The sequence below is a fragment of the Syngnathus scovelli genome, chromosome 15 (assembly GCF_024217435.2).
Source record: "Syngnathus scovelli strain Florida chromosome 15, RoL_Ssco_1.2, whole genome shotgun sequence".
NCBI classification, from domain to species: Eukaryota; Metazoa; Chordata; class Actinopteri; order Syngnathiformes; family Syngnathidae; genus Syngnathus; species Syngnathus scovelli.
Window position 1 is genome coordinate 10,223,465 of NC_090861.1, and position 26,484 is coordinate 10,249,948.

Below are 26,484 nucleotides of genomic sequence, written 5' to 3' on the forward strand. Positions count from 1 at the left end.
GTGCAAGTTCTCTAACTTAAAATGGAAGTTTTGTCATTTTCATCATGTATACTTCAACTGTAAGACAAAATGTGTGGGGAACTAAACCTGGAAATGACGTTTCAGGATTTTTAAAGAAATTATTTGTAAATCATGGTGAAAAATAAGTATTTGGTCAATAACAGAAGTTCAATTAAAATATTTGTAATATTAACTGGCATGTTATAATATTACTTCTTTCATAGGAACCACTACCTCAGGAAAAATATTATGACTCCAAACATTCTGGAAGTGTTGAAAGACCACTGGGTAGTAAATCCCAATAGTAAGAAAGGACATTGTTTGAAATTTTAACCCCTTAAAATTTGAGGTAGCTTTTTCTCAAAGGTGAAAAAGGGCAAAAACGGTCATTTGGTCTTAACCCCAAAAGAACTTTGAAGATTTCATTAAGATTACAATTAAGGTATCATCTGTCTGCCAAAGTTTGCATGTTTTATTATTTAAAGTGTGTGTGTGTGTGCGCGCGCGTGTGTGTGCGTGTACGTTGTATTGAGGTCAAATTACTGCAGTTAGACATTTGAAGAAATTTGTGTCACAAGAAGAAACTTTAAGAAATTTGTGTCACGAGATTATTGTAACCTGTGACATGAAGGATTATTGATAGTTTATCATTTATATACAGTATCTCACAAAAGTGAGTACACTCCTCTCATTTCTGCAATGTTTTAATTATATCTTGTCATAGGACAACACTGAAGAAATGACACTTTGAGACAATATTAAGTAGTCACTGTAGAGCTTGGATAGCAAAGTAAATGTATTGTTACTTCAAAGTAACTCAAAATACAACAATGAATGTGTAAAATGCTGGCAACAAAAGTGAGTACACCCCAACTGAAAATGTCAAAATTGGACCCAAATGTCAATATTGTGTGTGGCCACCATTATTTTCCAGCACCACCATAATCCTTTTAGGCATGGAGTTCACCAGAGCTTCACAGGTCGCCACTGGAATCCTCTTCCACTCTTCCATGATGACATCACTGAGCTGGTGGATGTTGGAGACCTTGCGCTCCTCCACCTTCCGTTTGAGGATGCCCCACAGATGTTCAATAGGGTTTAGGTCTGGGGACATGCTTGGGTAGTCCATCACCCTCACCCTCAGCTTCTTTAGGAAGGCAGTGGTCGCAGCTCAGTGGCCTAGTGGCAGAGTGTCCGCCCTGAGATTGGAAGGTTGTTGGTTCAAACCCCGGCTGGGTCATACCAAAGACTATAAAAATGGGACCCATTTCTTCCCTGCTTGGCACTCAGCATAAAGGGTTGGAATTAGGGGGTTAGATCACCAAATTATTCCCGAGCGTGGCACCGCTGCTGCTCACTGCTCCCCTCTCCCCCAGGGGATGGATCAAAATCACACGGGGATGGGTTAAATGCAGAGGACAAATTTCACCACACCCAGATGTGTGTGTGACGATCATTGGCACTTTAACTTTAACTTGGAGGTGTTTGGGGTCGTTATCGATTCGGAATACTGCTCCGCTGCACAATTTACGGAGCAGTATACAACACCATAAGGACCCCAAACATTGATATTGTGTTGCATGTAACAGAGGGAAAAAATTATGATTTTTTTGTGGAAGCACAGGCAAGAATTCCTCACCAGGAAACTGGTCGAAGCAGGAATTGCCACAGGAAGTCATTGTCCCACTAAACCAAACATTCCAGCATTAGAAATCCCTAGGATTTGACAGTTGGACTAAATTAACTAAAATGGGTGGGAGTCAGTGTCCTTGACAATGTATCAGGAGATGAGAAGTATATGTTAAATAAGTTACCAAACTTAAGGCTAGTGTGATTAAGAGTGATGAGGCCGCAAATGTTTGTCAGACCGAAAGACAATGATGCCTCAGTGCGCAGGCACTGTTCCAGTTGCAGGTCAACGCGTGGCTCATTCAGAGGAGCTTGAGGGCAAAGCTCTTTCTGCTCCTATGCAAAACATGCATCTAAATCTAAAAGACCTGAAACCTCCCCCATATAATAGCAAAAGATGCCATGGTCAGATTATTAGAACTCCTGTACGAACAACAGGGATGAGAACGGCAAATGAAAAAAACACTGAAAAGTAGCCGGGGTCTGGGGGCGACATGCCCAATTGGGGGGGCCAAAGGCCCCCCAGTGGGAGGGGGGCCCAGCCCCCCCAACGGGGGCCGCAGGGGGCCACAGGCCCCCATTGTGGGCCACAGGGGCCACAGGCCCCTATTGGGGGCCACAGGGCTCACAGGCCCCCATTGGGGGCCGCAGGGGGGCCAGGGGCAACGCCCCGGAGGGGGCTCAGGGGGCAACTCCTGGATTTTGGCAGTATAGCAACCCCAAAACCATTAATTTCATCACTCAATTTCAACAGTTTTCTTAAAAAATATATTAGCTGCTTGGTGGGCTACCAAGGGGAATATAATACATCAAAATGGCAAAATCAATTCTGGAGTTTTTCATTTGCAACATCTGTCTGTCTGTCTGTCTGTCTGTCTGTCGTTTGTGTTTTTTTTTTTTAAAAAAATGTATGTGCTCCTTAATGTTCGAAGCGCCACAACCTTCATGGCTTATCACATTTTGACAAAGAATGCACAAAACCTTCCCCATCCATCCATCCATCCATCCATCCATCTTCTTCCGCTTATCCGGGGTCGGGTCGCGGGGGCAGCAGCTTTAGGAGGGACTCCCGGACTTCCCTCTCCCCAGCCACTTCATCCAGCTCATCCCGGGGGATCCCAAGGCGTTCCCAGGCCAGCTGAGAGACATAGTCTCTCCAGCGCGTCCTGGGTCGTCCCCGGGGTCTCCTACCGGTGGGACATGCCCGGAACACCTCCCCAGGGAGGCGTCCAGGAGGCATCCTGATAAGATGCCCGAGCCACCTCATCTGGCTCGTCTCAACGTGGAGGAGTAGCGATTCTACTCCGAGTCTCTCCCGGATGACCGAGCTCCTCACCCTATCGCTAAGGGAGAGCCCGGACATCCTGCGGAGAAAACTCATTTCGGCCGCTTGTATCCGGGATCTCGTTCTTTCGGTCACGACCCATAGCTCGTGACCATAGGTGAGGGTAGGAGCGTAAATCGACCGGTAAATTGAGAGCTTTGCCTTTTGGCTCAGCTCTCTCTTCACCACAACGGACCGGTACAGGGTCCGCATTACTGCCGACGCTGCACCGATCCGCCTGTTGATCTCGCGCTCCATCCTCCCCTCACTCGTGAACAAGACTCCAAGATACTTGAACTCCTCCACTTGGGGCAGGATCTCATCCCCAATCCGGAGAGGGCATTCCACCCTTTTCCGATCGAGGACCATGGACTCGGATTTGGAGGTGCTGACCCTCATCCCGACCGCTTCACACTCGGCTGCGAACCGTTCCAGCGAGAGCTGGAGATCACGGCCTGAAGAAGCCAACAGCACCACGTCATCTGCAAAAAGCAGAGACGCGATGCTGAGGTCCCCAAACCGGACCCCCTCAACGCCTCGGCTGCGCCTAGAAATTCTGTCCATAAAAATTATGAACGGAATCGGTGACAAAGGGCAGCCTTGGCGGAGTCCAACCCTCACTGGGAACGAATCCGACTTACTGCCGGAAATACGGACCAGACTCTGGCATCGGTGATACAGGGACCGAACCGCCCTTATCAGTTGGCTCGGCACCCCGTACTCCCGAGGCACCCTCCACAGAACCTCCCGAGGGACACGGTCGAACGCCTTCTCCAAGTCCACAAAACACATGTGGACTGGTTGGGCGAACTCCCATGCACCCTCCAGGATCCTGCCGAGGGTGTAGAGCTGGTCCACTGTTCCACGGCCAGGACGAAAGCCACACTGTTCCTCCTGAATCCGAGGTTCGACCTCCCGACGGACCCTCCTCTCCAGCACCCCTGAATAGACCTTACCAGGGAGGCTGAGGAGTGTGATTCCCCTGTAATTGGAACACGCCCTCCGGTCCCCCTTCTTAAAGAGGGGAACCACCACCCCAGTCTGCCAATCCAGAGGCACTGTCCCCGATGTCCACGCAACGTTGTAGAGGCGTGTCAGCCATGACAGCCCCACAACATCCAGAGCCTTTAAGAACACCGGGCGGATCTCATCCACCCCCGGGGCCTTGCCACCGAGGAGTTTTTTAACTACCTCAGTGACTTCGACCCCAGAGATTGGAGAATCCGCCTCAGAGTCTCCAGGCCCTGCTTCCTCAATGGAAGGCGTGTGGGTGGAATTGAGGAGGTCTTCGAAGTATTCTCCCCACCGACTCACGACGTCCCGAGTCGAGGTCAGCAGCACGCCAACCCCACTGTAAACAGTGTTGACGTTGCACTGCTTCCCCCTCCTGAGACGCCGGATGGTGGACCAGAATTTCCTCGAAGCCGTCCGAAAATCATTCCCCATGGCCTCACCAAACTCCTCCCACGCCCGTGTTTTTGCCCCAGCAACCGCCGAAGCCGCGTTCCGCTTGGCCATCCGGTACCTGTCAGCTGCCTCCGGAGTCCCGCAGGCCAAAACGGCCCGATAGGACTCCTTCTTCAGCTTGACGGCATCCCTTACCGCCGGTGTCCACCAGCGGGTTCGGGGATTGCCGCCACGACAGGCACCAACGACCTTATGGCCACAGCTCCGGTCGGCCACCTCAACAATGGAGGCGCGGAACATGGTCCACTCAGACTCAATGTCCCCCGCCTCCCCCGGGACGTGGGAAAAGCTCTGCCGGAGGTGGGAGTTGAAACTCTTCCTGACAGGAGATTCTGCCAGACGTTCCCAGCAGACCCTCACAAAGCGTTTGGGTCTGCCAGGTCGGACCGGCATCTTCCCCCACCATCGGAGCCAACCCACCACCAGGTGGTGATCAGTTGACAGCTCCGCCCCTCTCTTCACCCGAGTGTCCAAAACATGCGGCCGCAAATCCGATGACACGACTACAAAGTCGATCATCGAACTGCGGCCTAGGGTGTCCTGGTGCCAAGTGCACACATGGACACCCTTATGCTTGAGCATGGTGTTCATTATTGAAAATCCATGTCGAGCACAGAAGTCCAACAATAGAACACCGCTCGGGTTCAGATCGGGGGGGCCGTTCCTCCCAATCACGCCCTTCCAGGTCTCACTGTCATTGCCCACGTGAGCATTGAAGTCACCCAGTAGAACGATGGAGTCCCCAGAAGGAGCGCTCTCCAGCACTTCCTCCAGGGACCCCAAGAAGGGTGGGTACTCTGAGCTGCTGTTTGGTGCATACACACAAACAACAGTCAGGACCCGTCCCCCCCACCCGAAGGCGGAGGGAGGCTACCCTCTCGTTCACCGGGGTGAACCCCAATGTGCAGGCGCCCAGCCGGGGGGCAATAAGTATACCCACACCTGCTCGACGCCTCTCACCGTGGGCAACTCCAGAGTGGAAGAGAGTCCAGCCCCTCTCGAGAGGGCTTGTACCGGAACCCAAACTGTGCGTGGAGGCTAGTCCGACTATATCTAGTCGGAATTTTTCTGCCTCGCACACCAGCTCGGGCTCCTTTCCAGCCAGAGAGGTGACATTCCATGTCCCAAGAGCCAGCTTCTGCAGCCGGGGATCAGACCGCCAAGGTCCCTGCCTTTGGCTGCCGCCCAGCACACATTGCACCCGACCCCTTTGGCCCCTCCCACAGGTGGTGAGCCCATGGGAAGGGGGACCCACGTTTCCTTTTCGGGCTATGCCCGGCCGGGCCCCATGGGCGAAGGCCCGGCCACCAGACGCTCGCCTTCGAGCCCAGCCTCCAGGCCTGGCTCCAGAGGGAGGCCCCGGTGACCCGCGTCCGGGCGAGGGAAAACGAAGTCCATTTATTTCAATCGTCATAAGGGGCTTCTGTGAGCCGTGCTTTGTCTGGCCCCTCACCTAGGACCCGTTTGCCATGGGTGACCCTACCAGGGGCATGAAGCCCCCGACAACATGGCTCCTAGGATCATAAGGGCACGCAAACCCCTCCACCACGATAAGGTGACGACTCACGGAGGGGCAAAACCTTCCCCGGGACATCTAATTTACGGATATCTTCCGTCAGGCAGGTGGTTACGGCCTGTGTTCCGAGTTGTAGGATGACGCTGCTCTCGAGCCATGCCCATCTGAAGCAGTTCCTGATCCCGTTCGACTTGTCTATTTCCCTGGAACGATCATCATCTTTTTTCTCTAAAACTATCGCCATGCTGGCTAAAACTTTTGCTAATTAGGCAAATGAGTAGGCAAATGTTGTGACGAAAGTAGCGCCAAAATGCTGCCAAAAATGAGATGGCTGTTGTCGCAATACTGCTGCCCCTCCTATATGAAAACAATTTTCTCAACGGATCTACACGATTCACGAATATCAAAGTCAAAGTCAAAGTCAGCTTTATTGTCAATTTCTCCACATGCCAAAGACACACAAAGAAACCGAAATTTTGTTCCCCCCTATCCCACGGTGACAAGACATGGCTCACAACAGACAAACAAGTAAACAAGTATAACTATAGCGTGCTGAATAAATAATGAATAAATAACACAACAATAAATAAATAAATAAGAGGAGCAGAAAAAAAAAGGACCAAGTGCGCGTACAGCAGACATTCCCGAAAATAGCGCAACAGTGCCGCACGCTACGCAGAAGGGGGTCGCGAGTTCAGGGCCCTAACAGCCTGGAGAAAGAAGCTGTTGGCGAGTCTGGTGGTGCGGGAGCGCAGGCTCCTGTACTTCTTACCAGACACCTGACAGCTCCCCAGCGCAGTCCTTCAGCGCTCGACCCGGGATGTTGTCAGGGCCCGCCGCCTTACGGGTGTCAATAGCGGCAAGCGCCCTCCTCACACCGTCGGCAGAGAGGCGCAGGGGCTGCTCGTGTGGGGGGGAGTGATCTTCAGCGGGCAAGTGCTGTTCTGGGCGTCAAAGCGAGCAAAAAAGCGGTTCAGATCGTTCAGCAGATGGACGTCGCACTCACAGCTCCTCGGCGCGGGCTTGGAGTCCGTGATGGTCTGAATGCCCCGCCAAAGGCTACGTGCGTCCTTGCTGTCCTTGAAGTGGGTGGAGACCTTGCACGAGAACGCCTTCTTCGCTTCTTTGATGCCTCGGGACAGGTCGGCCCTCGCTGTCCTCAAGCCAGCCTCATCCCCCGCTCTGAAAGCCTTGTCCCTGGCCCTCAACAGTCTGAGGACAGCCCCCGTCAGCCACGGCTTCCAGTTCGCGCGAGTGACGACGGATTTTGAGCAAGTCACATCATCGATGCACTTCGTGATGTAAGAGGTAACAGAGTCAGTATACTCCTCTATGTCCGTCCAATCGTTGTAGGTGGCTGCCTGCTTAAAATGATACTCCCGACGGAAAAAACACGGAAATCCGCGGATCCACGGAAGATTCTCATCCCTGAAACAAGAAGTACAGTGGAGCCTTGGTTTTCGAACACAATCCGTTCCAGACGGCTGTTCGAGAAGTGAATTTTTCGAATTCCGAATCATATTTTCCCATTACAAATAATGAAAAAAAAATCCGTTACAATCCAAATAAAACCCCACCCTTTTTAAGCATTTTTTTCATTTGCGCATTTTTGTCCAATCGCGCAACTGCAGCGCACCGCCAAACGCGTAACCGTAGCGCGTCGCTGACCGCGCAACTGCACCGCGCAACTGCACCGCGCTGGTCCCATTATTGTGACAGAGCGGTCGCTAAAATTTAGAAAATATTTTTAAAGTCCTAATGTACTTTCCAAAATTTAAGTGGACATCAGTGCGCAGGGAGCTTTATTTTGTCCGATCGCGCAACTGCAGCGCACTGCCGAACGCGCAACCGTTGCACGCCGCCGACCGCGCAACTGCACCGCGCTGGTTGCATTATTGTGACAGAGCGGTCGCTAAAATTTAGAAAATATTTTTAAAGTCCTAATGTACTTTCCAAAATTTAAGTGGACCTCAGTGCGCAGGGAGCTTAATTTGGTTTGATAGCACCGGGCGCTCACTGTCGCATTGCTTTAGGAGCGTCTTTGTGTATTTTTAGGATGGCTTTACTGCTCCCACTTGCTTCCTTTAGAGGCATGATTAGAGTTGATGCAATCCTCAGAGTAACGAGTACGTAATAACGAACGGAGTCAGTTGGCATGCAGGTCCTCTTGGCTCATCTTGCGAGGTTCGACAACCGAATTTTGTCCGACATCCGAAGCAAACAAACAAATACCGATTTGATCGAGAACCGGGACGTTCGAAAACCGAGGCTCCACTGTATGACCAATGCTGTTAAATGTCCCCAAAGTGTAAACAATGCTGATGTATGCAAATGATACAGGTGTCAAACCTTATTGGAGGATAATGACACAATATGACAAAATTGTGAAACCAAAACGTCAAAATAGAGGATGCGCAGCGTTGTTTGTTGATGTCGTTTGTGTACTGTGTCTTTATTGTGGGCCCTTGTGTTCTTTGTGTGTCTATGTGTTAAAATGATGAAATTGGCTAAAATAGTGTGCAAAGAAATTTACTAGACTGTGGTCTATTGGATTTGCACCGCATCACAAAAAGCAAAACGATTTTGAAACGAGAAAATCCAATTTTTGGAGAAATTGCGTGTGAAGGCGAAGAAGATGAATAAAAATTTAGGGAATGCAACAAAATGATGTTGGAGCAGATTGAATCATTTGAAAAATTTAGAAATTAGAGCTGAAAAATGAGATCTTGTGAAATGTTGTGGAAATTTTAATAAATCACTCAATCAATCTTTTATTGGCCAAGTTTGAGCATGCCATACAAATAATTAATAAACTGACGTGAAAACGTGAATTTTTTTTAATTTGGCAATTTCGGGAATGTTGAAAACTGGTGTGATTTGAATGTGCTGAATGATGTAAATTTCAAACTGTGACAACGTAAATATGAATTTTTGGAATGTGTAAAAATTGGAATGAGTGAATTGGATAAATTATGTGGAAGGAGTGGCACATAAAAAAGTATGAGGCATAAAAATAAGAGAGTGAATGGTGTAGAATAACATAAGTGTGAAGGCCTTCATCTTCACACTAATATTAAGAAGGAGAGAAAACAAAGAGATTTGTTTGTGGGCAGAAACTGGTCCACACTGGATTAATGTGTGGCCCTGATGAGAAATTCGAAAGGAAGAGAGAACATGCTTTCTGGAATTTAATGAAGCAAAATTGTGAATTTAAGGCATTGCAATGCTAAATTTAAGAGGAAAATTTGTTTGGTTGTGTTTTAAGACTATACTAACAATTAGTGTGTTAAACCAGAGAGAATGAGTTAGTTAAACTTACAACCAACAAAAATGTTCTGATTATTTTGCTGGTAATTATTTTGTGTTGTTTTTTTAGATTGGTGGATTGTTTTATCAAGAACCTTGAGGAAAAAAATAGGATGAGGAATATGAGTTGAGAATGATGTATGACTGTGTGAACAGCTAGAAGAGAGCTTGTAGGTGTGTGTGTGTGTGTGTGTGTGTGTGTGTGTGTGTGTGCGTGCGTGCGTGCGTGCGTGCGTGTGTGTGTGTGTGTGTGTCAGGAATGAACGACTGAGAGGATGAGAGGAAAATACAGGTTGAATGGTTGAAGTTGTTGGACTACTATGGGGAAATTAGTAGAACAACTTTGAAGTAAGAGTGATTTTGAGCAAATGTAATGCTAAGAAAAGAAAATGGGGTTTCTTTTAATTAACTAGAGGAAAAATAGAGAAAAAAAGAAGAAGAAAACTGGAGAAGTAGTAACACATGCAGAAGATGTTTGAACTGAGAAACTGAGAAGTGTTTTGGGAAGTAAAGTCATATTAAATCATGATAGAATCAAATGTAGTAAAGAACCCGTCCTTCTAAAAGATAGTGGAAGATAATAATAATACAACACTTTATGACATATGGATTTTCTAATACATTTGGCGTCGTACCAAGTCAAACCTTTTCTCAAGCTTTTTAAACTTTTGCTTGAAGCAATCGGAAGATGATTGAAAAGTGACTACCGTAATTTCCGGACTATAAGTCGCGTTTTTTTTCCATATTTTGGGTGGGGGGGCGACTTATACTCAGGAGTGACTTGTATATGTTTTTTTTCACAAATTTTTACTTGATCATTAAGACATCACTTACTTACAAATATAGTTGACCACTTCCCATGTTATTTTTAGTATAGTTGATCACTTCACATGCTTTTATATCTTTATCTTGAACATATTCAAAACATAAAAAATAGAGAAAACATCAAATAAAGAAATAACACTTTAAAGCACCATATCCAAGTCCACTGCCTGCTGTATGTACACTTGCTCCATTTTTGCTCCTCTTGTATTTATTATTATTTATTATTATTTGTTTATTTATCATTTATTCAACATTATTTATTCATTGTTTGTGCATTGTTTTTTTGTGTTGCTTGTATGCATGTCAAGTCAAGTCAAGTCAAGTCAAGTTTATTTGTAAAGCCCTAAATCACAAACAGTCTCAAAGGGCTTCACATAGACAAAAATTGACAATTATTCTCAAAGCATCCCCTGATCTTAAGCTCCCAAAAGGGCAAGGAAAAACTCAAAAACCCCTACCAGGGGAAAATGAGAAACCTTGAGAAGGGACCACAGATGGAAGGATCCCCCTTTCAGGATCACCAGGTATGCATACGTGTACTATCTCACCGAGGGATAGTGGGAACGTAATTTCAATCTCTTTGTGTGTCTTGGTATATGAAAAAAATCGACAATAAAGCAGACTTTGACTTTGATAAAACAACCAAATAAACAAAACAAAAAACTACATCTGAAAAAAAACATTTTCAGACGAAACTGGATGAGGGCGCTCTAAATTTCACCGTTGGCCGTGACTCATCAACTGGGTGGGCTTAAGAAAAATGGCACCAAAAAGAAACTCATATTTTGCAGGTTACAAACTTCAAGTTGTAAAATATGCAGCTGAAAACGGTAATCGAGCAGCAGAAAGAAAGTTTGGAGAGCCGTGATGTACCAAGAGATTACTATTTCAAGTGACGTCAGTGGCACGGCGCGGCGGTTGTTTACATAAACGTAACCCACGTAAGGACTACCGGCATCATTAGCGGTGATCATTTCTAAGTGACACGGACGACAAAGAGTTTGAAGGAATTAAGGATTTGGAGTGACATAGAAGGTTTGAAAAACTATTATGGCTTTTACGCACGCCCGGTCCTACTCTACTGAGTCGGGGGCCGGCGCTCGGCTGAGTGGCTGTCCGCGAACGGTGCATGGGGCTCGGACATGGCCATTGCGCACGCCCGGTCCTATGCCATGGAGCTCTCGTGTCTGGAAGTCCACGCCGCCAGACGCTTGAAAGTTTGTTTTGTTTAATAAATAGCCGTTTACCAAACCCACGTCTATCCTTGCACTTTGTTAACGCTACAATATACTTATATACTAGATCTGTGGAATAAAGACGAGATGACATCAGGGCGCACGCGTGGCGATGTTGACAAAGGACGAGGAATTTGATCGATGGATTTAATGGATTTAAAGTGCACGGATGGTTTGATAATATTATTGCTTATATTATAGTTATTTGAAATATAGTTTATCGTTATATGAGCCTGTGGAATATTTTGAAGTGCAAGCGCCCTCAGCCGCGCGCACCCATTGTTGACAAAGAACGATCGATGGATTTAATGAATTTGAGTGACACCGATGATTTTATAAACGTGTTATTCATGTAATTGTTTTCTTTAATAACTCTATATGTTACGTCAGGCCCATTCTCAGCTCTTTGTTTGTGTTTGTCACGTTAGCATACCTATCGTTTAGCCTGTTGCTATCGTATCGAACGATCGCTGGATTTAATGAATTGGAGTGACACCGATGGTTTTATAAACATATTATTTATGTAATAGTTGTCCTAAATCACTCTATACGTTACGTCCGGCCCGTTCTCAGCTCCTCGTTTGTGTTTGTCACATTAGCATACCTATCGTTTAGCCTGTTGCTATCGTACCGGACGATCGATGGATTTAATGAATTGGAGTGACACCGATGGTTTTATAAAAATTTTATTCATGTAATAGTTGTCCGAAATCACTCTATATGTTACGTCAGGCCCGTTCTCAGGTCTTTGTTTGTGTTTGTCACGTTAGCATACCTATCGTTTAGCCTGTTGTTGCTATCGTTTAGCCTGTTGTTGCTCGTTCATGACTGTTCTTGGTGTGGGATTTTGTCAAATAAATTGCCCCCCCAAAATGCGACTTATACTCCGGAGCGACTTATATGTTTTTTTTTTCACTTTTTGGGGCATTTTATGGCTGGTGCGACTTATACTCCGGAGCGACTTATAGTCCGGAAAATACGATAAATAAGCTATGAGGAAGTGTTGTAGCTGTTAAAGGCATGCGCTTATGCGCTTCCCTGGCTAATCAACACTTGTTTGAATGAAAAGGAGGAGGGGGAATTGGCTGGGCTTCCTGAAAAACCGTGGACAAAGGGCCCCATCTGATGTAGGACTTTTAACGTCCATTCCCCCAGTACAAATCCAACCAAGATCAGAGAATCTCCTGTCAAACAGGAGACAATAAATGGGATAGCCCTTGGGCTCCATGCTATGCCGAAATGACTCAGCCACTGACAGAAGTGGCTCATGGACAGCCGTTAGCAATCAAAGATACAATCACATGGACACCAAAAGCAGAAGAAGAATTCACAAAATTGAAAATGGCATTAGTTCAAACGACAAAAGGTGCGATAATGGATAAGGTGTTATTGACCACGTCAATAACAAACCTGTTTTGACAAAATGACTTTTTAAGGCTCCGCCAATTGTGTCACTTCTGTGACAGGGTGAGTTATGAGTTACCTTTGGTTGAGTTTCTTAGTGAAAAATATTTTAAGCATGTCCTGTTTGTGTGAAGCATGATCCACACAGAAACCTAAAATAAACTCCATATGAGAATCACCCTCACTTCAGAAGGGTTAACACCTTTTGAAATCAAACTGAACAATGTGTCAAATGCAAATTTACTGCCGCCTGATCTTTCTTCCCCACAGGTCAACAACCGCTCCAAGCCAGGAGACTGGGATGAGATAAAGGTCGTCAAAAAGAACAAACTGGGGCAGCCACGGTGGGAGAGACCGTTCCAAGTTGTTGACTACCCCACCACAGTGAAGTTTTCTGAAAGGCCCAGCCGGATTCACCTCAGCCACTGCAAGTTACAGAGTGCTAGACCTCATTTTCGGGGTGGGGGGAAGTTCTGACTACAAAGGGGCTCCATCGTTTAGGGTGGTGCATCTCAATGTCTTTGAATAATTCAGATCCCCACTCTGACAGGCAATGGGATGTACCGGTGTCTCTGCCAACCTAGGAGCAAGGGGGACTCCACATGCAGAGTGGATCCTCTGCTGCGTTGTGGTTGAAGCATGCTATGGTCTATTGATTTATGTGAATAAACCCATTGAAAAAGTCAACAGAAGGAGAAGTTGGTCACATGAAGAAAACCATATACACTGGTCATGGGCTGGTCATGGGACCCCAGAAAAACCATACAAAACCAACACTTGGTACCGGTGTGCAAAGTTCACTGTGAGATCTGTGCTGTGTGTTCCAAACTCACCCTTCCTACACGCAAGTTCACCTAGAGGCCAAAGTGATGGACATTAGTGAAGCGAAATGCATGGCCTCTATGGGAGGAGTTGGATGCCAACACCGTGCTGTCACAGTCAGTGATGCTACCTCTACCGCCCTGGACTCACAGAAAGGAACCTGTGATTGAACTCTTTTGGATTAATCTCAATGTGACTGTGAAGGACGAAAGATGCCACAAGAGGCCTAAACAAAAAGGCTACCTGGAATGAACTACACGTGTTACAACCACGGAAATGAAACCCACAAATGCATGGATGATGACTGCCCCCCAGAAGGAAACTGGATGGGAGCCTTGAACATTACCACTGAGTCCCAGGATAGGAGTGTGTGCACCAGTGTGGGTAACAGACCACACCCAAAGATACAGCATCATCAGATGACAATGGCACACAACTCTTCTGGACGTCGACACAGGGCTGTTGCGACCTTTGAACCACATGATACCTGGGGTATGAATGCTCCAAGGATCCATAAAGTATGGTCTGTAAGAGACTGAATCGTTCATGCACTATTTCCTTGGATCGGAGTTGGACAATAATCACTCTTCATAGAGACCGAACTATTTTCTATTTTTCGTGAATCTCTCGCTGATAGACAAAACAGAGAGAGATCCAGGCTATTGGACTAATGGTCTTGCAGAACAGGATGGTTCTAAAAGTGAGTAAAGCCATCACATCCCCTGTGTTTCCAACAGAATCATGTTGATGGAATAAAGGTGGAAAATACAAGACGCTGCATCACCACCGGGAGTCTACAACCGTTCGACAAGACCTCATTGAATGCCACAGTAGCCCTCAGACAAATCCTAGTGTGAGGCAGAAATCCCAAATCATCGAAGGAGGATGGTGGCTCTGTGGACGCCGAGGCTACACAGTCTTTCCAGGACAATGGGATGGCACATGTTCCTCCATATGTGTCAGATCACACTGTGTTCCTCAGTCTGATACATTTTTAGGAACATCATCAGCGAATGACATGCAACTGTTGCTCCCACCTTCAGTCCCCGTGACAGTGTCTGGGGCTCAGACGTACCAGATGGATACACAGGACAAAAGGTGGCACTCAGTCTTTTCCCATTGGAGAAGATGACACCCACATCGAGTATGCTCTACAAGCCCAACCTCTGTAGACCTATGTTCCAGGATGGAACTCCGGACTAAGATGTCCATTCCCTTTTGGAGGCTGTTTGACGGCAATTGGGAGCAGCTTCTTTTGAAAGTTACAGTCCTTTAAATTGCCATCCTACTATTTCTCTGTATTTTTACATCATGCATCATACTTTGTATTTGTCACATGGTGACTAAAATGTTGACATCAGCATTTGCTGTCCAAAATGTGATGTTGGTCTGGCGTCAACAAGATGACTGTGACCAACTTGCGTAATTTGATGCCTACCCTGTTTGATGTTGAACATGGCCAAAGCCGAATGGAGAGCTATTCTGATAAACTCTATAATGTGAACTTTCAAACTTTGTGATGTTGATACACTATGTTGTGTATGCATATACTCATGTATGTATACAAGTAATGGCTGATGTTTTGTTCTCCTATGGATTCTAATGTTAAACGGGGGGGAATGTTAGGGAATACGTCAAATATTATCATTAGATTCTATGTATCTAGTATGTGTGCAATATCTTCCACAGTATGTGACAGTTTGACCTTGTGTCCAGGGATTTCCAACTGATTTGGAATGTTAAGAGTACAATGGTGTTTTTCATGGTTCAGGATGTTTATGGCTAAAGCCATATGTCACTTTAAAAAATGACATCCTGGTTTGAACAATGACATCGTTGAGAGGTCCATACTGCTCGCCTTAAGCAATAACATCCTTGTTTTTCTGAAATCATGAGATGAACTTACTGCTGTGAACAAGAGAAGCTATACATTTGTCTAAACTCCACCCATTGCATTTATTCAATACAAAGGGGCCAGCCTGTGGCTGGAGCGTGGTTCGGGCCACACACCGCGTGTGTGTGTGTCTTGGGTGCCCTCCTGCAGGAGTAGTTGGTCTGATGAAGACAACTCTCGGTCTGACGAAATTCTTTGTGTAAAATGTTGATGAACCCAACACTAAGGGTGAAGGTGAAGGACTGGCCAAGCATGCTCTCACTGGAGCAGTTCGCAGCCGAGTATGAAGCGGTCGGGATGAGGATAAGCGCCTCCAAATCTGAGTCCATGTCCTCAGTCGAAAAAGGGTGGAATTTTCAAAATTAAAAAAAACAAAAAAAAAACAGTGAAACCGCGATAAATGAACTGCGATGTAGCAAGGGATTACTGTAATTTGAACTTTAAGTGACGTCAGCGGCGGTTGTTTGTATAAAGGACAAAGATTCGATCACGGGATGACGAAGAGCCCCACCTACTACTGGCATCATTAGCGGCTTTGTTTGTAAGTGACACGGAGGATGAAGAGTTTGAAGGAATTAATGACTTGGAGTGACACAGAAGGTTTGAAAAACTATTATGGCTTTTACGCACGTCTGGCCCTACTATACTGAGCTCTCTTTCACTTCCGTGGATGGAAGTCAGGGGCCGGCGTTCGGCCGGGTGGCTGTCCGGGGACGGTGGATGGGGCTCTGACACTGCTCCTACGCACACCCGGTCCTACTCTACATCGGTCCCAGTCACCGTGGCTGGAAGTGGCACCACCGGGGATGGCAGTCCACGCCCCCATACGCCTGGAAGTCAACGCCGGTGCTTGGTGCCGTGTGGCGGTGAACTATTTATGTTAGTTATTTGATAGATTTTATTTCGTGTAGCAACTTTTATATGTTTTTATCATTACAGTTCAGTGGTTGTTGGCTCGTTGAACTCTTGTTTTGTTAAATAAAGAGCCGTTAACCAAACCCGCGTCTTTCCTGGTACATTGTTACCGCTACAATACAGTGGAGCCTCGGTTTTCGAACACAATCCGTTCTAGAAGGCTGTTCGAGAAGTGAGTAGTTCGAATTCCGAATCATATTTCCCCGTTACAAATAATGGGAAAAAAAATCCATGCCAAGCCAAAAAAACAAAACAAAAAACACCTTTTTAAAGCATTTTTTCAGTTGCGCGTTTTTGTCCAACCGCGCAACTGCAGCGCACCGCCGAATGTGCAACCGTAGTGCGTCGCCGACCACGCAACTGCACAGCGCTGGTCGCATTATTGTGACAGAGCCGTCGCTGAAATTTAGAAAATATTTTTAAAGTCCTGATGTACTTTTCAAAGTTTAAGTGGACCTCAGTGCGCATGAAGCTTAATTTGGTCTGATCATGCAACCGCAGCGCGCCGGGCACTCAGTGTTGCATTGCTTTAGGATGGCTTTACTGCTCCCACTTGCTTCCTTTGGAGGCATTATTAGAGTTGATGCAATACTCAGAGTAACGAGAATGTAATAACGAACAGAGTCAGTTGGCATGCAGGTCCTCTCGGCTCATCTCGCAAAGTTCGACAACTGAATTTTGTCCGACATCCGAAGCAAAAAAAAATCTCGAATTTTTTGTTCGAATACCGATTTGTTCGAGAACCAGGACGTTCGAAAACCGAGGCTCCACTGTATACACAAATCATTGATACTACTCTCCACTGTTGTGTCGTTTGTCAGATCGCGGTTTGCTTCGTGTGCGCGCCGTTTGATTGACAGCTCCGGCGCGCTCATAATCAACTGAGTATGTTGCTGTGATCATGTGCGTCTTTGACACAAAGTCCCAGTTCTCGAACAAATCGAGATCAAGATTTTTTTGCTTCGGTTGTCGAACAAAATTCGGAGGTCGAACCTCCCGAGATGAGCCGGGAGGACCCGAGAAAACGCGACCGCGCGGCCCGGATGCCGACTGACTCTATTGTTATTGTATTTTCGTTACTTTGAGGAATATATAACCCCTAATCATGCCTCAAAAGAAAGCAATTGGGAGCAGTAAAGCCATCCTAAAACACAAAGACGCAAGCAATGTGACATGCAACAGTGAGCGCCCGGCGCACTGCGGTTGCGCGATCAGACCAAATTAAGCTCCCTGCGCACTGAGGTCCACTTAAATTTTGGAAAGTACATCAAAACTTTAAAAATATTTTCTAAATTTTAGCTACTGCTCTGTCAAAATAATGCGACCAGCGCGGTGCAGTTGTGTGGTTGGCGGCGCGCTATGGTTGCGCGTTCGGCGGTGCGCTGCATTTGTGCGATCGGACAAAACTAAGCTCCCTGTGCACTGAGGTCCACTTAAACTTTGAAAAGTACATCAGGACTTTAAAAATATTTTCAAAATTTCAGCGACGGCTATGTCACAATAATGTGACCAGCGCGGTGCAGTTGCGCGGTGTAAGGGACAGTACAGCCAAGTGCGTAGCGACAGACTTTATTGTCGAAGGGGATGATGGTAACAGCTGGTGCTGGAGCGGCGATCGGGCTGGAGAGGACAAGCGATTCTGCGGGATTTCCAATAGTCAAGCGAGTCAGTATCTCAGGGACTGATGAGCGAAGCAGCATCAAGGGACAGACTGACACTCAGGTCTGCGCTGGCGGCGCTGATATAGCGCTGTCCATGAGCCCGTGGCAGGTGACGGCGATTCCACTGACAGGGGGGCGTGGTCCTGTCGCCGGTGGCACCAGCACGTGACACGCGGTCGGCGACATGCTACGGTTGCGCGTTCGGCGGTGCACTGCAGTTGCGCGATCGGATAAAAAATGCGCAAATGAAAAATGCTTAAAATGTTTTTTTTTTGCTTGGGACGGATTAACATTTTTTCAATTATTTGTAATGGGAAAACATGATTCGAAATTCAAACGATTCACTTCTGGAACGGATTGTGGTCGAAAACCGAGGCTTCACTGTATATACATATTGTTACTACTCTCCACTGTTGTGCCGTTTGTCCAATCGCGGTTTGGTTCGTGTGCGCGGCGTTTGATTGACAGCTCCGGCGCGCTCCTTTAAGTTTGCCTCGCATCGTACAACTAGCCGTTACGCAGCAGCACAGCGATCGCAAGCAAATACATTTTGTTGTCTCGATCGATGACTTATGTTTGGCGTGTTGCCGAGACTATTTCATTTATGGTTATTTATTTATTTTTTTGCCAATAATTCAGTAAAGCAATCAAAACTGAACCACGTCTTCCCTCCTGTGTTCTGACCGACACCCGAGGTTGAAAAGAGCATAACCATCCGAACCAACCCCCTATACAGTCCTCAGGCTCCCCAACAATAGCGGTAGCAGTTTGCATTATTTTATTGCAATGTTTTTCCTTTTTCAGATTTGTTTCAAGACTACAGTTAGACTTCACTTTGATGGTTATTGCAATTTTGTTGTTTTATCACAGTAGATTGGTTTATTTACATTTCAAAAACCAGAAGCCATTTATTTACAAATGTGATTGCACTTTGCATATTTAAATGTTCAGATATTAAGATGTGATAGACAGTTTTTGCATGATTTGAATGAGGCAAAATAATGTTTTTTCTCTCGAATATATTGTTATAAACATTTGTTTCAGATGTAATTATTTTCTGTATAAAAATTACATTTGGTGTTCAGTCTTTTTTCAAACTTGAGTCTTGAAAAAGAGGGGGTCGTCTTAAATTCGGGCCAATACGGTATATATATATATCATTGAAGGTTTATTCTTTAACGATATCATGACAATAGCCTAACATTTGCTTACATGTAACATGTTATTTTCTAAACCCACATGCTTGTAAAAGTGAAAACGTGGGCGGCTCGGTGGCGCACTGGGTAGCAGGTCCGCCTCACAGTTAGGAGGGTGCGGGTTCGATTCCACCTCTGGCCCTCCCTGTGCGGACTTTGCATGTTCTCCCCGAGCCTGCGTGGGTTTTCTCCGGGCACTCCGGTTTCCTCCCACATCCCAAAAACATGCTTGGTAGGCCGATTGATCACTCCAAATTGTCCCTAGGTGTGAGTGCGAGTGCGAATGGTTGTTTGTCTCTGTGTGCCCTGCGATTGGCTGGCAACCGGTTCAGGGTGTCCCCCGCCTACTGCCCGATGACGGCTGGGATAGGCCCGCGACCCCCGTAGGGACTAAGCGGTTCAGAAAATGGATGGATGGATGTTTCGATGTGCTCCTTAATATTCCTAGCGCCGCGACCTCCATAGCTGATCATGTCTTGACAGAGAATACACAAAACCTGTTAGGGTTGATAAATTAGTTTCATCCTATGCTTATGTTGGAATGTAACCTGTAATAATTAAGCAAACTTGTCCTGTCTTGACAAAGTAGTAGAACAAAGTGCTAAGATACTTTGAACTGATTGACCAGCTGCAGAGGAAGCAATCTAAGTTGTTTTGTTTCCCCTGTTGTAAAATACCCCCTGCTATGCTTTGACCGGAGGCCAGGGGCTTCAACCCCATCCTTTCCACTCTCACCCCCACCCTGATTTCTCTCAATAAAAACTCTCTTGCAAGAATCCAAAGTCAGACCTCATTCGATCATCGCTGTATGCACAGTGACGAATGACTCTCCACTTGCAAGTGCTTAAAAGGGCATACTGTCTCCCGTGTGGTTCTTGCAAAGTAAGTTAGAGTGAGCACCACTCTAACATTTTGGTGCCGTGACCTGGATCCCTCACATACCCACTGCTGGTGGACGGAAGAGGACGTGCTGCATTGTCGACAAGCCAGCGTCCATTAGGAGGTCCTGGAAAAGAAAGACCTGGGAAGAGAATTATTCGCTGGGCCAGCATCTTAGGTCTGCCTTCGTCTGACAACAGTGGATTGACGGGATCCGGAAGTGCAACAAACCAGGGGACAAGTAAGTAAAAGCCTGACAAGTGACATAGAGGTTAAGATGGTGCGTGAAAGAGTGTTGGATTTGGCCTAGACAATTGGCTTAAACTAAATTCCAAATTTCGCCAGAGGATGGTGACAAAAGCTTGACATGAGAGACCTGAAGAAGGGGGCTCGAGTTAAAATAGGTTAATAGTTAGTTTTTCCAAATTAATGATTCATACTAATAGTAATTTTATCAGAGATAGTGTTAATGTTAAATTGACCTGATAATAGATCAGTAGTCACAATTGTTAACTGATTAGAAGGACATATTCTGGATAAAACATGGACACACAACTTTGGATGATTTTATATTATTTTTGCTTTGACGTCTTCTATTGAAACTGCTTGAATATTTTAATCTGCTAACTAGAAAAGCCCATGATCATTGTTAAGAGATGAGAATGTGATATGTTAACCACAAGTAGAGAAGCTGAAATACACTTGTTAAATTTTGTTAGTCATACAGTATTTTGTGCACAAAAGATGATTAGTTGTTGAATTAATTTGAGAACATGTTGTTACAAGTTGTAATGTTAACAGAGGTCAACTACGGCTTTGGTTTTTCCGAGCCAAGAAACAGCTTGGGTCCAAGACCCAGTGGAAGGAACGGGTTAAGAAAAAACAGAGCTTCTTTTTCTTAATTGGAGAAGGGCGTAGATTCTTTTTTGTCCATTTTTCCAAGCTGTTTGCCTGAAAGTTGTGTGATTGAGAGTGTGACTGGTAGGATAAATTGACTAAAAACAGTTCTAGCATTAATCCACGGTAATAACATAGGTTGGAAATTTGTTGAAAGGTCAATTTAAACCTACATTGAGGATCTTCAAAAGAAACATTTAGAAAAAAAATGTATAAACCTAAAATACCAAATTAAGATGGGAAATAAAAACGGTAAATCTCGAGCTCTTGAAGGAGATGAGAAGTACATGGCGAGTAGATTTTCTAATTGTATGCGATACATGCTGAAGTGGAAGTATGGAGCAGAAGGAAAGTTGAATGTTGAAATGTGGAAGAAGTGGTAGAAATTTTGGAGGAGAGTGTGGCTAGGAAGCCAAAGGCATTGAGAAAATAAAGAAAAGAGAGAGAAATGCATTGTGCTAGAGTGTGGTTGAAAGCTTCACAAGAGAGAAGAGAACAAATTCAAGAGACAAAACAAAGAAAGATGAAAAGTGATGAAGTCACAAGTGTTTGTCAGACCAGAACACAATAAGGCCCCAGTGCGCAGGTGCAAGGCCGCAGCTCAAGCCGCGGCTCAAGCAAAGGCGCAAGAGGAGCTTCCGCTCCTATGCAAATCAAATCAAGTATCCAAATTTAAAAGACCTGAAGTCTCCCCCATATTACAGCAAAACATGTCATTGTCAGATTATTAGATTTTTTTTTAGATTATTGGAGCTCCTGTCCATACAAGAAGTATGCTGTTTGTATGCCCAATGACAAATGACCAGAGATCAAATTGTGTGTGGAAGGTAAAATTTGCAAATCAAGTGGTAAAGAAATGTAAATTGCTTCTAAAAGATAAATAAAGAATTTGAATGTGCTGTCCTCGCGTGTGTGGGCTGGAACCGGCTTCATGATTGACTGCAGGAAATGGCCAGCCTGTGATGAATCATTGGTGCTGGGCCCCCACCTTTGGCACGCGAGGGTTGTGCATGTGTGTGCATATGTGTTAAAATTATGAAATTGGCTAAACCTTTAGTGCAAAGAAATTTGCTAGACTGTGGTCTATCCAATTTGCACCACAAAACAAACAATTTTGAAAAATAAAAAAGAGAGAAAAAGAAAGAAATCTGTGGGCAGAAACTGGTTTACACTAGTGCTCATTAGTGTCTCACCTTGAAGACGAATTCGAAAGACAGCGAAAACATGTTTTCAGGAATTGGATGAAGCAAAATTGTGAATTCAAGACATTGCAATGCTTGATTTAATAGGAACAATTGATTGGTTGTGTTATAAGATTATACAAGCTTCTATATGTGAGTTAAATCCGAGAGATTGTGGTCTTTAAATTTAAGAACAAAGAGAAAACTCAGATTACTTTGCCAGCAGTTTTTTTGTGTTGAGTTTTTTTGTCTTTTTGATTGGTGGATTGTTCTATCAGGAACCTTGAGTTGAAAATGGTATATGAATGTTGTGTGGAGAGCTTGGATAAATTGGGACCAATGTGATAGAAAGACTCCTTTTTGGAGACTATGTGTGAGATGCAAATGAGCAAGGTTGAATGATTGCCTGAATGAAAGGAAAATACAGGTTGAATGGTTGAAGTTGTTGGAGACTACTATGGGAAATTAGTAGAAAACCTTTGAAAAAAAGAGTGATTTTGAGTAAGTTAAATGCCATGAAAAAAAAAAGTTGCTTTTGGATTGATAATTAACTAGAAAAAAACGGAGAACCAGTCACACATGCACAAGATGTGTGAATTGGGAAATTGAGAAGTGTTTCTGAAAGAAGGTCAAATTAAATGATGATAGCATCATATGTAGTAAACACATCCTCCCAAAAAGTTTGACAAGGTGTGAGGCATGGGCATTGCCAAGCCTCAGAAGGGGGGGAGGGAGTAGGACAGATAGTGAAAGACAGTAATAATGCATCACTTTATGACATATGGATTCTCTAATACATTTGGCGTCATACCATTATGTTAAAATTTTCTCGAGCTTTTCAAACTTTTGCTTGAAGCAATCAGATGATGATTGAAAAGTGACTAAATAAGCTATGAGGAAGTGGTATAGCTGTTGGAAGGGCACGCGCTTATGCGCTTTCCTGGCTAATCAACATTTGTTTGAATGAAAAGGAGGAGGGGGAATTGGCTGGGCTTCCTGAAAAACTGTGGACAAAGGGCCCATCTGATGTAGGACTTTTAACGTCCATTCCCCCAGTACAAATCCAACCAAGATCAGAGAATCTCCTTTAAAATAGGAGACAATAAATGGAATAGCCCCTGTCATAAATGGTCTTCGGTTAGGAGGATTCATTAGGAAGTGCTCAAACTCTTCCCGCAAACACTCCTATTTGCCCAGTTCAAAAGGGCAATAAAATTGACTACAAGAGTTGCAAAAAGCAGACGAAGCTATCCTTGGCAGATAGCATGATCAGAGCACTCAAACTGAAAGATGTGTCAAATGTAACTTTACTGCCGCCTGATCTTTCTTCCCCACAGGTCAACAACCGCTCCAAGCCAGGAGACTAGGACGACATAATGGTTGTCAAAAAGGACAAACTGGGCCAGCCATGGTGGGAAGGCCCATTCCAAGTCTTGCTGACTACCCCCACTGCACTAAACATTGCTGGAAGGCCCCGCGAAGATTCACCTCTGCCACTGGACATTACAGAGAGTGCTGGACCCCATTTTCGGAGCGGGGGGAAGTCTTACTACAAAGGGGCCTCGTCGTTTAGGGCGGGGCGTCTCAATGTTGGTGAAGAATGGAATCCATAAGATCCCCACTCTGACTCGGCAATGAGACATATCGGTGTCTCTGCCATCCTAGTAGCAACGGGGCTCCACATGCCAGGTGGACCCTCTGCTGCATTGTGGTTGGAGCATGCTATGGTCTATGGGCTCATTTGAATAGACCAATTGACAATGTCGACTGAGGTAAAAGATGGTCACATGATGAGAACTTTGAGGACTGGTCATGGGACCCCAGAAACCCACACGAAACCAACACTTGGTACCGGTGTGTGACGTTCACTGTGAGATCCCACACACAGAAGGGATGCTATGTGTGTTTCAAACTCCCCCCTTCCTCCACGCAATTTCACTTGGAGGCCAGAACAATGACTGTCACTGAAGCGAAATGCATGGCCTCTGTGGGAGAGGTTGGATTTCAACACCATGCTACCCCTCCCGCTATGGACTCACAGAAAGGAACCTGTGATCGAACTCTTTTGGATTAATCTCAATGTGACTGTTGAAGGACAATAGATGCCACAAGTGGCCTAAACAAAAAGGGTTCCTGAAATGGACTACACGTGTTTCATCCAAGAAAATGAAACCCATGAATGCATTAACGACTGCTGTCCAGGAGGAAACTGGATGGAGGCTTTGGACATCACTGCTGAGTGCCAGGATGGGAGAGCCATTTCAAGGCGTCAGGGCTCTCCTACCAACATGGCTGCACCATCGGACGGGACCTACTTCATTCAGAATGGCTCGTTGCTTTGTGGTCACAAGAGTTGTCCGATGCTGCCCGCCAACTGGACACGAGTGTGTACATCAGTGTGGGTGACCGACCACACTTACAGGATACAACATCATCAGCTGACGACAGCACACAACTCTTCTGGATGTCGACGTAGGGCTGCTGCAGCCTTTGAACCACATTACCCTGTCTGCGGTGCGAATGTCCCTGATAGCCACAAAGTGTGGTCTGTCGGAGACAGAGTCGTTAATGCGCGTTTTCCTTGGATCGGAGTAGGAAAACAATCACTCTTCATGAAGACACTGAACTATTGTTTCCAATCTTTTCTAAATCTCTCTCGCTGCAGGTCAATGATGGACAAAACAGAGAGATTTAGGCTATTAGACTGATGGTCTTGCAAAACAGGTTGATTCTGGACTTGATGACTGCAGAGCAAGGTGGCGTGTGCCACATCATTGGGACTTCCTGTTGCACATACATTCCAGGAGTAAATGACACATCAACGACGCCGTGAACTCACTGAAAAACTTACAGCAGGCCATGTCAAAAGACAAAGTCCCACATCGTTGGGATTTCTTTTCATGGCTATTCTCCGGGGCCTGAAGGCAACTGCTGTTGAAACTTGTGTCTCCTGTGATTGTTGTTGTGCTTATTTACAACCTGTGTTATCTCATGTTTGAAGTCAGCTGTATCAAGATCTGTGTCTTCTACCGTAGCTGAAGTGCGAATACATCTCGGGCATGTTGAATGTGATGATTTTAATGCGCTGCGAGCAGAAGATTGCGATAATGCTGATCAGCTGAACATTTTTCACGGTAACTTGATGATTTACCATCGAAAATGCCTCGCAAGTGATGAATACAATGATGTTTCTGTGTTTTTATTTTTATTTTCTATATTCATTATATTTTCTTGCTTATGTTTGTTAATCGGGGTGACAATCGGATACACAGGAGGGATATGTTAGGGTTGATAGATTAGTTTCATCCTATAGAAAATGGATGGATGGATGTTTCGATGTGCTCCTTAATATTCTTAGCGCCGCGACCTCCATAGCTGATCATGTCTTGACAGAGAATACACAAAACCTGTTAGGGTTGATAGATTAGTTTCATCCTATGCTTATGTTGGAATGTAACCTGTAATAATTAACCAAACCTGTCCTGTCTTGACAAAGTAGTAGAACAAAGTGTTAAGATCCTTTGAACTGATTGACCAGCTGCAGAGGAACCAATCTAAGTTGTTCTGTTTCCCCTAACGTCGTAAAAGACCCCCTGCTATGCTTTGACCAGAGGCCAGGGGCTTCAACCCCATCCTTTCCACTCTCACCCTGCTTTCTCAATACAAACTCTCTTGCAAGAATCCAAAGTCAGACCTCATTCGATCATCGCTGTATGTACAGCAATGAATGACTCTCCGCTTGCAAGTGCTTAAAAGGGCATACTGTCTCCCGTGTGGTTCTTGCAAAGTTAGAGCACCACTCTAACAAAGCCTTCCCCGGGACATCTACTTTACGGGTATATTCTGTTAGGCATGTGGTTATGGACTTTTTTCCGAGTTGTACGATGACGCTGCTCTCGAGCCATGCCCATCTGAAGCAGTTATTGATCCCGTTCGACCAAATAACTCATCTACAAGTGATGAAAACCCAATCGCAAATTCACATAGTGGCGGTGTAAAAACAGTTCTCCGTGTAAGTTAAGTTAACAAGTGGAAATGATGTGACGAAATTAGCGCCAAAATGCTGCCAAAAATAAGGCGGATGTTGTCGCATCACTGCTGCCAGTGAGTTATGTTTACAGACAGTTTAACTAATTTTGTTTTGAGATGTGCCTAAAGATGGCGTCGCGGCAGGCGTGTGAATGCTCGCGAGTCGCCGAAGCTAATGTTGCCCGGCCAGCTTGCCGGCCGCTCCCCCCCTATATATAAAAGAAATAATTTTCTAAATGGATTTACACGATTCACAAAAATGATACTTCCGACGGAAAAAAAAACACGAAAATCCGCGGATCCG

General features: G+C 45.4%; 1 protein-coding gene across 15 annotated transcripts in view; it reads right to left on the bottom strand.

Moving 5' to 3' along the window:
- phf14 (PHD finger protein 14) overlaps positions 1–26,484 on the bottom strand; it is a 260,453-nt gene that overhangs the window by 108,829 nt on the left and 125,140 nt on the right. The gene's annotated exons all lie outside the window — the stretch shown is intronic.